General features: G+C 44.3%; 1 long non-coding RNA gene across 1 annotated transcript; it reads right to left on the bottom strand.

The window, feature by feature from the left end:
* Positions 1–6,487: 6,487 nt before the first annotated feature.
* On the bottom strand, positions 6,488–8,670 carry LOC125155572 (uncharacterized). Its single transcript, XR_007148274.1, has 3 exons — positions 8,579–8,670; positions 8,188–8,324; positions 6,488–6,650 (listed from the first exon to the last, which is right to left on the bottom strand). It is a non-coding gene; the product is annotated as an uncharacterized LOC125155572 (long non-coding RNA).
* Between the last annotated feature and the right edge of the window lie 1,631 nt (positions 8,671–10,301).

Genomic DNA, 10,301 nt, shown 5'->3' with positions numbered 1-10,301 from the left:
TTCTCCACCCTCAAGTCACTCTGGGAAAAAAAAAAAAAAAGTTTTAAGGTCCCTCTGCATCCAGCACGTGGGACCCAATTAGTTGCTCTGTCTGCAGGTTTAGTTGATCAAGAGGAAGATCTGATACTTCAGAGTGGATACGCTTCTCTAGCATCATCACCGTGTGGAGATTTTGTGAGCTGCTGTGCTATAAGAGTGGCATATCTTGTGCTTTAAGCAGCATGAAAATCGGTCCCTGTTGTCACTTGCAGCACCGCAGATGTATGCTTCTCCTGTTGCACTACTCAGGGAGCCTTCACTTGATACCTGGGAACTCATTATTAAGGTGAAGAGACAGGAAGCAATGTCAGGCATGACAGCTTTGAATGGACATCATCTCAATGCTAACAAAAACCTCTCACTTCCCAGGATTTCTCTGTGGTAGTAACACCAGGATATATTCCTCCCATGGTGCTGTCTTTACACTTCAAAGAATTAGTTGAGGGCAAAGAACAAGAGAAATACGAGATTTGCTTTCCCCCAAAGTGTCTTGATTTTAGAAAATGAATTGGGCTGCCCCTCACATAGGAACAGCATGCTCTGTTTTTCTAGCAGTCAGGATGGGTTTATGTAGAACCAAACACACATATTCTCCTGATCTCCCTTGTGGCCAATGCTCTAAGACAGCTGGTTGGAATTAGAATCCGAGTTTGTTACCATCAGAAGAAACAGAGCTGCCGTGCCCAGCATTATGCAGAATTAAGATCCACGCTGGGAAGTCCGGAGTCGCCCTAGAGAACCAGAAAGACGTTGGGTTCATTTAATGATCCAAAAACAAGGTCAAATGGAGGGAGGGCACTGAGGGATAATGAGACAAACCAAATCGGTCTGTGGAGGTAAGAGGAGCAAGAACAAAAGGGGAGCAAAGAGCTGGGACTCTAGGAGACAGGACCTAGGGAGATCCCAGTGCCTCTACCCCACAGCATCTCCTTGGCCCGGGGCTGTCTTTGATGGGCTGGGTACAATTTAGCTACTGATAACTTTTCTACTTCAGACATGGTGGTGAACGCCAGAAGGGTTAGGGGGTTGATAGAAGTAGTCAGCGTGGGGGCCTGACCACCAGATTTCTGACTCTCAGTCTGTGCCCTTACGCAGGGCTGATGGCCACAAGGAGTTGGGGAAGGAGGCCCGAGCAGAGCTTTTCCTCTGGGAAAAGAGGCCAAGGGAGAAAGCCTGGACACATTGTCTCCACTGTGCAGCAGAAGCTGAGGGCCTCCCCTCTTATCTTCCTCCCCCAGTGCCCGCCTTTCTTCTCTCCTCTGCTCTCTCTCTGTCTCTGCCCTCTCCTCCCCACCCCCTACCCTTGTTCTTTCTATTCCTAGCCCCACTTCCCCCAGCTCTAAACTTATCTTTGGGTTTTAGTTTTATCATAACCTTGCATCTTTTAACTTCCACATTTTAATCTCTCACCTTGATAGCTCTGAGCTTCCCTTTGTTTTCTCACCGGTTTGCCCGGCCTTATTTTTCAACTCTTAATCATGTGAAATCTTTAGCCTAACGTTTAACTCTTTCCTTTGTCTTACTGCTTTCACTTGTCTCTAACTCATTTTAAAGTTTCTGGTCTTTTATTTTCTAGTCTGTATTTTATCTGTTTTCTAAATGCCCTTTGCTCTCTTTTCTCCCTTTTTTTTTCATTGTCCTTTTTTGTTTTGGTTTGGTTTTTGTTTTAATTCTCAGCTCATGGTTTGCCATGTTCTGTAATGACTCTGTGACATACCAGCCCCGTGGTAAGCACAGTATCAAGAGCCCACATTCCTGAAAGGGAGACAAGAAAGCTGTCCTACTCCTGCTTCTTGCCAGGAGTCAGTCTCTCTCTCTCTCTCTCTCTCTCTCTCTCTCTATATATATATATATATATATATATATATATATATATATACACATATACATATATACATATATACATATATATATGTATATATGTATATATATATATATATATATATCTTTCCCATTTCTCTCAATAGATTTCCTAGTTTAGCTGAAGATGACTTTGCAAAGAATCTTGCCTTGGGAGACTTATGGGTAGAATCTCCTAAGAGCCAAAATCCTACTGTTCAGATAGCATGTTTTACTTGCTGAGTATTAGTTATTTGCAGCTCACACTCTCCAGGCATTTTCAGAAAAGTCATGCGTTTTAAAATCTATGTTCTCCAAGGTTTGTGTCATCGGCATGTGAGTAAATCATCTGAATGCTTTGCCCTGGGTGGTTGCGAGTCTCGTCTCCCGGGCAGTGCTTCCGGCCCGACTTGGTAAAGAGCCAGGTAGGGCTGAGTGGGGAAAAAAGGGTGGGATTCTGATACCTTCCTGACATCTCTTTACTCCTCACTGGACTGTTTGCCCGCATCGGGGGTGATCACAGAGGAGGTGCCTACCTGAATGTGAACACCCCACCCTTCCTTGTTTCCCGCATCATGAGAACAAGAAGTCCATAGCAGGGGTGATTCTGAACAAGGTTTCTAAGTGACCGGACAACAGAGGCTCTCCAGAAAATCTTCAACCATGGCTCCTCTTACTTGCCAATATTTCTAGACTTCCCAGCTCTCACCACCTCATGACAGAAGAAGAAGACTGGGGTGTGGGGGAGTCTCATTTTTTCTAAACTCTCTGAGGAAGAAAGGATGACAGTACTCCCCATCAGATGCATGTTACAACCACCTTTTTGTCAACTAAGCCACGTGGGCTGGTGAGATACCTCACTTGAGGGCTAGTGCTTTTCCTCAGAATTGGAGAGCTCCAATACATCAAAATAGGGTTTTCTAAAGCAACAGCCAGTAGGTATTGAATGACTGCTATAGACAGGTCTTAGTTTTAGATGCCAAGAGAGTGACATGGTATATAAGTTTTAATCCGTATTCAGGGGCCTTATGATTTAGTTGGTGATACGAAGAAATGCGCCTAAAATAGTTATGTGGCTTACAAGGTGCTCACATCTGTAGACACTTCCCTCCTTCCTCCTACATCTTGCCTGAGACCTACTCATCCATAGGTCAAACTTCCAGGTTACTTTCTTGAGGAAATCTGCCTTTTCTGAGTTAGGTAATTCTCTTATCGACATTCACCGAAGCCTTCTCTGACCTTTATCACTCTGTGATTTCCTACATTTCTGCTTGTTTTGTCACTAGACAGTAAGCTCTTTAAGAGCAGAGACTGATTGGCACACTGTTTTATTACCAGCATAGAGAGATGCTCAACAAGTATTTGCAAATGAATGAATGAATCAACAGGAAGAGGTAGCATATGTTACATGAGGAAAGCATAGAAGAAACAGCATATTTTGAATTTAGAAGGGGATGGAGAAAGTGATTCCCTGAGGTACTTGGTAAAATTGTGTTGCCAGTGCAGTATGAGTGATCCGGCAATTTTTGTGACCCTGGGCATCTGGTTGCGTACTTAGTCACTTCTCATCTGGTGTCATGTTAAGTTAGAGAGTCCCTTGATCACTAGGAAGGTGATGTGGGTTGATTAACATTCCTCTGGAAGAGGTAGCACTGTGATTCTAACTGAGTCTACTTCCAAATGTGTGTGTGTGTGTGTGTGTGTGTGTGTGTGTGTGTGTGACAGTAACAACTGAGCCAGATGACCTCTTTCAGCCAGCCTCTGTCACTAGTATTTCCTGAAAGCCACTGCATGTAGCAGTCTGTGGTGTGATAGAAAGGACCTAATTACCACAACCCTCCCTCCAGCTTATGTTCTGGGAGGGCTTGGGCATACATAAAAAAAATATGTACAGAAATACCTCTGAGCATAAGTGACACACTCAGAGAAACCTTCATAAACAAGCACAGTGCAAAAAGGACACAGACATGAAAATAACCAGTCGGCAGCTGGCTCAAGCCGAATAAATAAATCACATGGAAGGGGGGGAGAGAAATGCCTGCAGATGTAAGGACCTTGGAAGCCACGTAACTATTTTCCGCATATTTCTTGTATCACCAACTATATCATAAGGTCCCCAAAGGCAGAGACTAAAACACACACCATGTAGCTTTCTTGGCACTTAATGCTAAGAGCTGCCTACAACAGACGTTCTGTACTAATTGGCTGCTGCTGAAGAGAATCCCATTTTGAAAGAGACCACGTGGAAGAAGATACGGTGAGGGTGTCTGGCAGGGCCCCTCCTCCTGGGCACAGTTCTAAATGGGAAAAGAGCCTGGTTTGCTGAAGGAGACCAGAGCGGGTGGTTGTGTGGGGATAATGGCAAGTATATTGTGCAAAGTACAAAGGGGTAGTGGGAGTATGTGTGTGGGGTTGGTAGGTGAGGGGATTCCTGCTGACTGGCTAAGGAAAAGTGGGTGGGGACCGTGAACAAGGGACAGCTGCTGATGGACAAGAAGGGAGAAGAAGGTTAATATCATGAATGAGCACCCTCCTGGAGGTGCTGCTTCTCTCAAGTGTCATGGAATCTGTTCCATGGAATCTGTGCATGGAAGGAAGGCTTGGCTAGGGATTTGTGAGCTTGTGTGTCACAACTGAGAGGGGAATCTGGGAGGGTGGTTATGTCATAGGGTTTGTTATGATTCTTCTAGTTTAATAAATTTGTACCGAGGATCTAGTGGGGGCTTGGTAGATAGTGATAACGGAAGTCATCCCAGCCTCCAACCAAGAGGCTCTGTGAGAGTGGGAAGGGCTGTGATAAGAGGTTCAAACCTCATGAAGGGGGCTTTTAGGAAAAGAAGCAACCGGAGGCTTTTGAAGTGTCTGAGATGGGCTCACATGGTGCTTGAGAAAGATGACTTAACATCAGAGCCCAGATGGGAGGTGGGGAGTAGGACTGGAGCTGGGAGGCTGGCCACGCGTTGCCACAGCTTCAGGAAGGAGATGTAGCATCTGGCCTTGAGTGAGGGTAGAGACGAGAAGTGACTGCAGGAATGTGTCCAGTTCTGTTTTGATGTGGTGACACTGAATGATGAGAACAAAGAAGGGAGAAAGGTAGCCACTTAGTTTCCGTCTTTATGAGACTAATCTGCTCAGGGGGGCTTCTCAGAGCTGCTTTGTGGAGGGAGCACAGGTCAGGAGTCTGCTAGACTAGACTAGCTCTAGTCCTGCCTGTTGGGCCTTGGGAGAAATTATTTTATGTCAACTTTGCCTTATTTATCTTCAGATTAGGACATTTCAGCCTTAAAAGGCCTATGATTTACAATAGTACTTCGGTGGGAAATGTATGTAATGGGTGACATAAATTAATGGTATGCTAAATTACGCTATTGATGGCAATAATGACTGGGACTCGTATGCTGATTTACACTTTACAAAACATTTTTGCATGCATTATTTAATTTCAACCTTACCACAACCAGTGAGGTAAATATAATTATTTCATTCATATTTTATAAGTGAAGAAACAGAGATCTGGAGCCTTGTCCTAAGGCCATAAGGATAGTAAGTGGCTGAGCCAAGATCCAACCGCCTCCCAAATCACAGCCTACTGTACTCTGTGGGAACTTAGAATTATCATTTATTTATTTAACATTAGCTGTGAATTCTTGCCGCATGAAAACTAGCATTAGATATCATTGTTGTTGCTATTGTCATCAGGACATTTTTGATTCACTGATTCACCCATCTACTCACTTATCATAGGTTTACTGATCACCTACTATGTGCCAGGCACAGAGCTAAGCACTGGGATACAGAGAAGAATAGAGCACGGTCTCTGCTCAGGAGGACCCAGTCTAAGGAAGGAGTTAGGTTGCCAGGGTAAATCAAAAAATATACACAATATAGCATGCTAGGTCCTTATCTGTGGAGCACGTGTAGAGGGTGTGTGTGGAGGTCTGTTTCATAGAGGCACCACCTCCTTCCGCTCACAGACCAAATCTCTAGCAAGTGGCTCAAGAGGCCTTCCTTGGTCAAGCCTCCTCTGACTTCAGGTCACCATACTATGCTTTTCTCAGAATCGTGCCACACCTGCTACCACCATTTGGTCTGTGGTATCTTAACAGTTCATTTTCTGTTCCTTTATTCCTTGTTTCCTCTGTGTTTCCCTCCCATCTTCTGTAGAAGGCTCTGTGGTATACACGATTGTTTTTGCAGGTAAATACTATAGGTAACATTTGCTATTCATTCATAGCACCAGGGCTGAACATGGTAGGCAATTAATAAACATTTGTTTGATTGATGAAGATTCCCAGTTTGAGAATGCACAGGGCAGAAAGGTGCCAAAATGAATCCCCTAAAAGGGCAGGAGAACGAGGTCTAGTGCGGTTGCACCGCTGTCCAGGAGCATTTTAATGTGACGACTGTAGTCCACAAGCCCATCGGGGACCCCCTTCAGTCCATGTGTCAGGGGCTTAAACAACTACATTCTGAGCATGCAGCCTCACCGGGATAGGGAGGGAAGAGACTTTGGCCCTTTAAAGTCAATTTTGTGAAATAGATCTCGATCCAGCAGGGACGATGTTAAGAAGCAATTAAAAAAAATGATTGTCGTTATTTTTACCTGCATCCTGTTTCTGGCTGTGCCGCTATCTTCTGAAGGGGTCTTGGCACATATGCGGTTTTTGAGTGCCAGTTTTCCCATCTGTAAAATAATCCCTGTCCTTGATCCTCAGCTCACAGAGGTGTTTGGAAGCCCAGGGAGGTAATGTCTGTGCTGTGCTCGCAGGATCCTGGACAAAAGGCATTGTATAAATAAAGGCGATCACTCCTATTATAGCGTACACAGTGGTTCAGAAGTGTGTTTAATGCCTTGTCCCCTTTCCTTCTGTTTCCTTGCCCTAATGTCTCCCCTCTGCTTGTACCCAGGAGCACAACTGTTCTGATCTAGCTGCAGTCAGATTAATTGAACAGGAGCCTTTGAAATCCCACCTAGTTTACTCAGCCTGCTTATCTTTCAAGGCTTTTGCAAGTTCTTCTCTTTATTGAGAAAGGGAAAAAGGAAAAAGACATCACTTGGAATGACAACTGCTTGGTTCCTTTATCAGGTCAGCTTTTTTCCTGAAAGGTCCCCCTGCCCCTCAAGTGATCTCATCCCAAACTCCCCCCAACCCTGTGACAGCTGGATGCAGGAATCTCTGGTTGGGTTGCCTTGGCAACAACTTCTGTTTGTTGCAGGTTCCAGTTAGTGTTGGGTCCTCATCATTGTTTTTCCCTCTGCCTCAGGATACAAGAGGGACAATCAACTCTGTGAATTAGGTAGAACAAAGGAAACAGTCCAAAGAGTGATAGGAGAGAAAGGGAAGAGCAGGCAGAGAAAACCCCTAGAGGGGTCACTGTTGGGTCTTTAGAACCTACCAGGTAGTTATACATTGAATGAAGACAAAAACAAAAACAAAAAGCCAGGAAGCAATTTATCTAGAATGATTCGAAGGCAGGTATGTGGAGATTTTGATGTGATAGTCTAATTCCAATGAGAATCATAAGAACAGGGGGCTTCCTAAGCGGAGCTGAATCTCTTCCAGGTCGACTGAAGAACCACACTTGATACATGTTCTCGCCCTCAATGAACTTAGACTTTGGGAATCCACTGACATTTACTGAGGGCCTGCTCAGAGCTGGGCTCTATGGCTAACAATACAATTTGGCGAAAACCTTCCCTAGTGTCCATATAGCACACATGTCCTTCAAGCACAAACACTATTCAAGTGGTTTTGCTGAATGTCAGCTTGTTATTTGTTTCTGTTTTTATAGCATTTTTTCATTTGGAAGACGTGGCATATGTGTACAAGAAAAGACAAGTTCAAGACCCATGAGTTTGAGAGAGGAGAGCATTCTGACCCACCTCGACTGCTATTCTTCGAAAACCTACACATGTAAGTAAGCAGCTATTTATTCTTTATGTTGATGCCAAGTACAACTCTTACATCGCAGTAAGAGCAAGGTGGATTGAATAGGAATGAATTAGGTTTTTTTTAATTTTTTTTTTTAACATTTATTTATTTTTGAGACAGAGAGAGACAGAGCATGAGCAGGGGAGGGTCAGAGAGAGAAGGAGACACAGAATCCGAAACAGGCTCCAGGCTCTGAGCTGTCAGCCCAGAGCCTGATGCGGGGCTCGAACTCATGGACCGCGAGATCATGACCTGAGCCGAAGTCGGCCGCCCAACCGACTGAGCCCCCCAGGTGCCCCAGGAATGAATTAGTTTGAACGCCAACTACAGGTGTAAACAATGTATACACTTCTCATCTTTTTATTCGTTCGCTCACCGAAGACTAGTTATTCGCCAGGCACGGTCACAGGCACTGGAAGTACAGGAGTGAGGAAAGCAGTAGGACGTCTCTGCCTTCAGAGACGCCGTGCCCTCTCTCGTCCCCACATCAATGCCGGTGCTCACCAAGTGCTCCTGCATTAGCAGAAAGATTAAATGGAGGATCTAGAGTGGCCACACCTGAAATTTACCACAACATTACACAACTTCAGGGTTGACGGGGCCTTCAGAGACCTTTATCTCCAACCTCCCACTTAAAACCCGAATTCCTGGTTCAAGCGTTCCTTGGAGGTGGGAGCCACCCTCCCGCCGTTCTCTCATCTGTTCCTTCTTGTCTAGCGGCACCTCTGCTGCCCGAACTTTCCCCAGATCTGCCCACCACGTCTCACCTGTCACAACCAGTGGTCTCCTCGCAGGTGCCCCTGCTTCCATTCTTCTCCTCCTCCTTAATTCCTTCTCCACACAACTGACAGAGTGGTCTTTCAGAAAAGGAATTCAAATCATGTCTTCTCTGCTTAAAACCCTCCAAAGGTCCTCTTTGCACTTAGTTTAAAATCCCAACTCTACCCCGTTCCATAAATCACTGACATGCTTAGACCTGCACAGGCTCTCTGACCTTACTCCCCTGACCTCCTGGCATAACATATACCTCTATCTGAGGAAAAGTGCTTTGACTGCTTATGTTGTGTACTGTCCTCAAACTGCCCCGCCCCCCCGTCGCACACACCACAACACACACTAAAATCCAAGCTCCTTGGCAGCCTGTAGTTTGATTTGTTCATATCTGTCTTTTTAAGTTTATTACTTGTGTGTGTGTGTGTGTGTGTGTGTGTGAGAGAGAGAGAGAGAGAGAGAGAGAGAGAGAGAGAGGCAGGTGAGGGGCAGAGAGAGAGAGGGGGAAAGAGAGAGTCCCAAGCAGGCTCCACACTGACAGTTCAGAGGCTGGAGCGGGGCTTGAACCCACAATGGGTGAGATCATGACCTGAGCCAAAATCAAGAGTCCAACACTTAGCCAACTGAGCCATCCAGGTGCCCCACCTCCATTCATGTCTATTTATAAATGTGTCTCGTGTATTAGGCATTCATAATTATTTTTGAATTAAAAAAGATCTAGCTTCTTTAATATCTTTTTAAGAGTGACAAGGTGCTATCTGTATTAGGGTACCCAGTGTATATATGATGCCAAAGTTTGTTTAGTTTTTCTTCTATTGTGCAAAAGTTTCTTTCTCTGCCACACCAACCCATTGACTTTGTTCTGTTATATGCAATTAACCCATTTCCTGTCCATGGAAGTTCATTTAAATATTCACATGGCTTAAATATTCACATCCGCTCTCCAGACTAAACACACAGAGTCCTTTAACCCTGTAAAGGTCTTGTGCTGATTTTCAAACCCTTTTCTCTCCTGCCTCCCTTTCTCTTGAAAACTACTGGTTTGCCTAGTTCCCCCTTATAGTGTAGGGCTTGGCTCAGTTGGTTATCACAGCAACCCAAGGAAGAAAAGATGAGCCAGTTAACAAGAAATGTTTAGCTGCTGAAAAAGAAACTTGATCCAACGTTATAAAATGTTTATTGATCACTTTCTCGAAACTGATTTCATGTCTGCCCAATTAAACCTAATTGAGGCCTCTCATCTGCCAAGCCAAGTATACCTTCCATCAGATTTTGAGCATCAACTCGGTGTGCATATAGGTGGGAAAAGTTGAAATTCTCTGTTCTTAATCGCTCCTAATACATGTTGGTCCCCAATAAATGTGATATCAAAATAATTATAATAAGATTATATGGAATCTAAGACATGGTAATTAATGAAGACGTATTTGAACTGTCAGTGGTGTCTTGAGCCCTGAAGGGAAAAATAATAACCTGACAATATAAGTGAAATATGAGATCAACCAATTAATTAGGAGAATAATTTGATCTGGTGCTCTGAAAGTAGGCCAATTAAAATGCATTGTTGTTATTTAACATTAAGTAAGGTGCTAGATCCTGAACACAGTTGGAAAGTAGACCTTATTCCTACCCTCAGGGAACTTAAAGCTCATTTAACAGTTGCATATAAAAGGGCAAAGGAATGGGAGGGGTGGTGTTGACTTGATTTACTTACTGGAG

Source organism: Prionailurus viverrinus, chromosome F1 (assembly GCF_022837055.1).
Source record: "Prionailurus viverrinus isolate Anna chromosome F1, UM_Priviv_1.0, whole genome shotgun sequence".
NCBI classification, from domain to species: domain Eukaryota; kingdom Metazoa; phylum Chordata; class Mammalia; order Carnivora; family Felidae; genus Prionailurus; species Prionailurus viverrinus.
The sequence above is the reverse complement of the archived record's forward strand: the minus strand, read 5'-3'. Positions and strand labels throughout refer to the sequence as shown.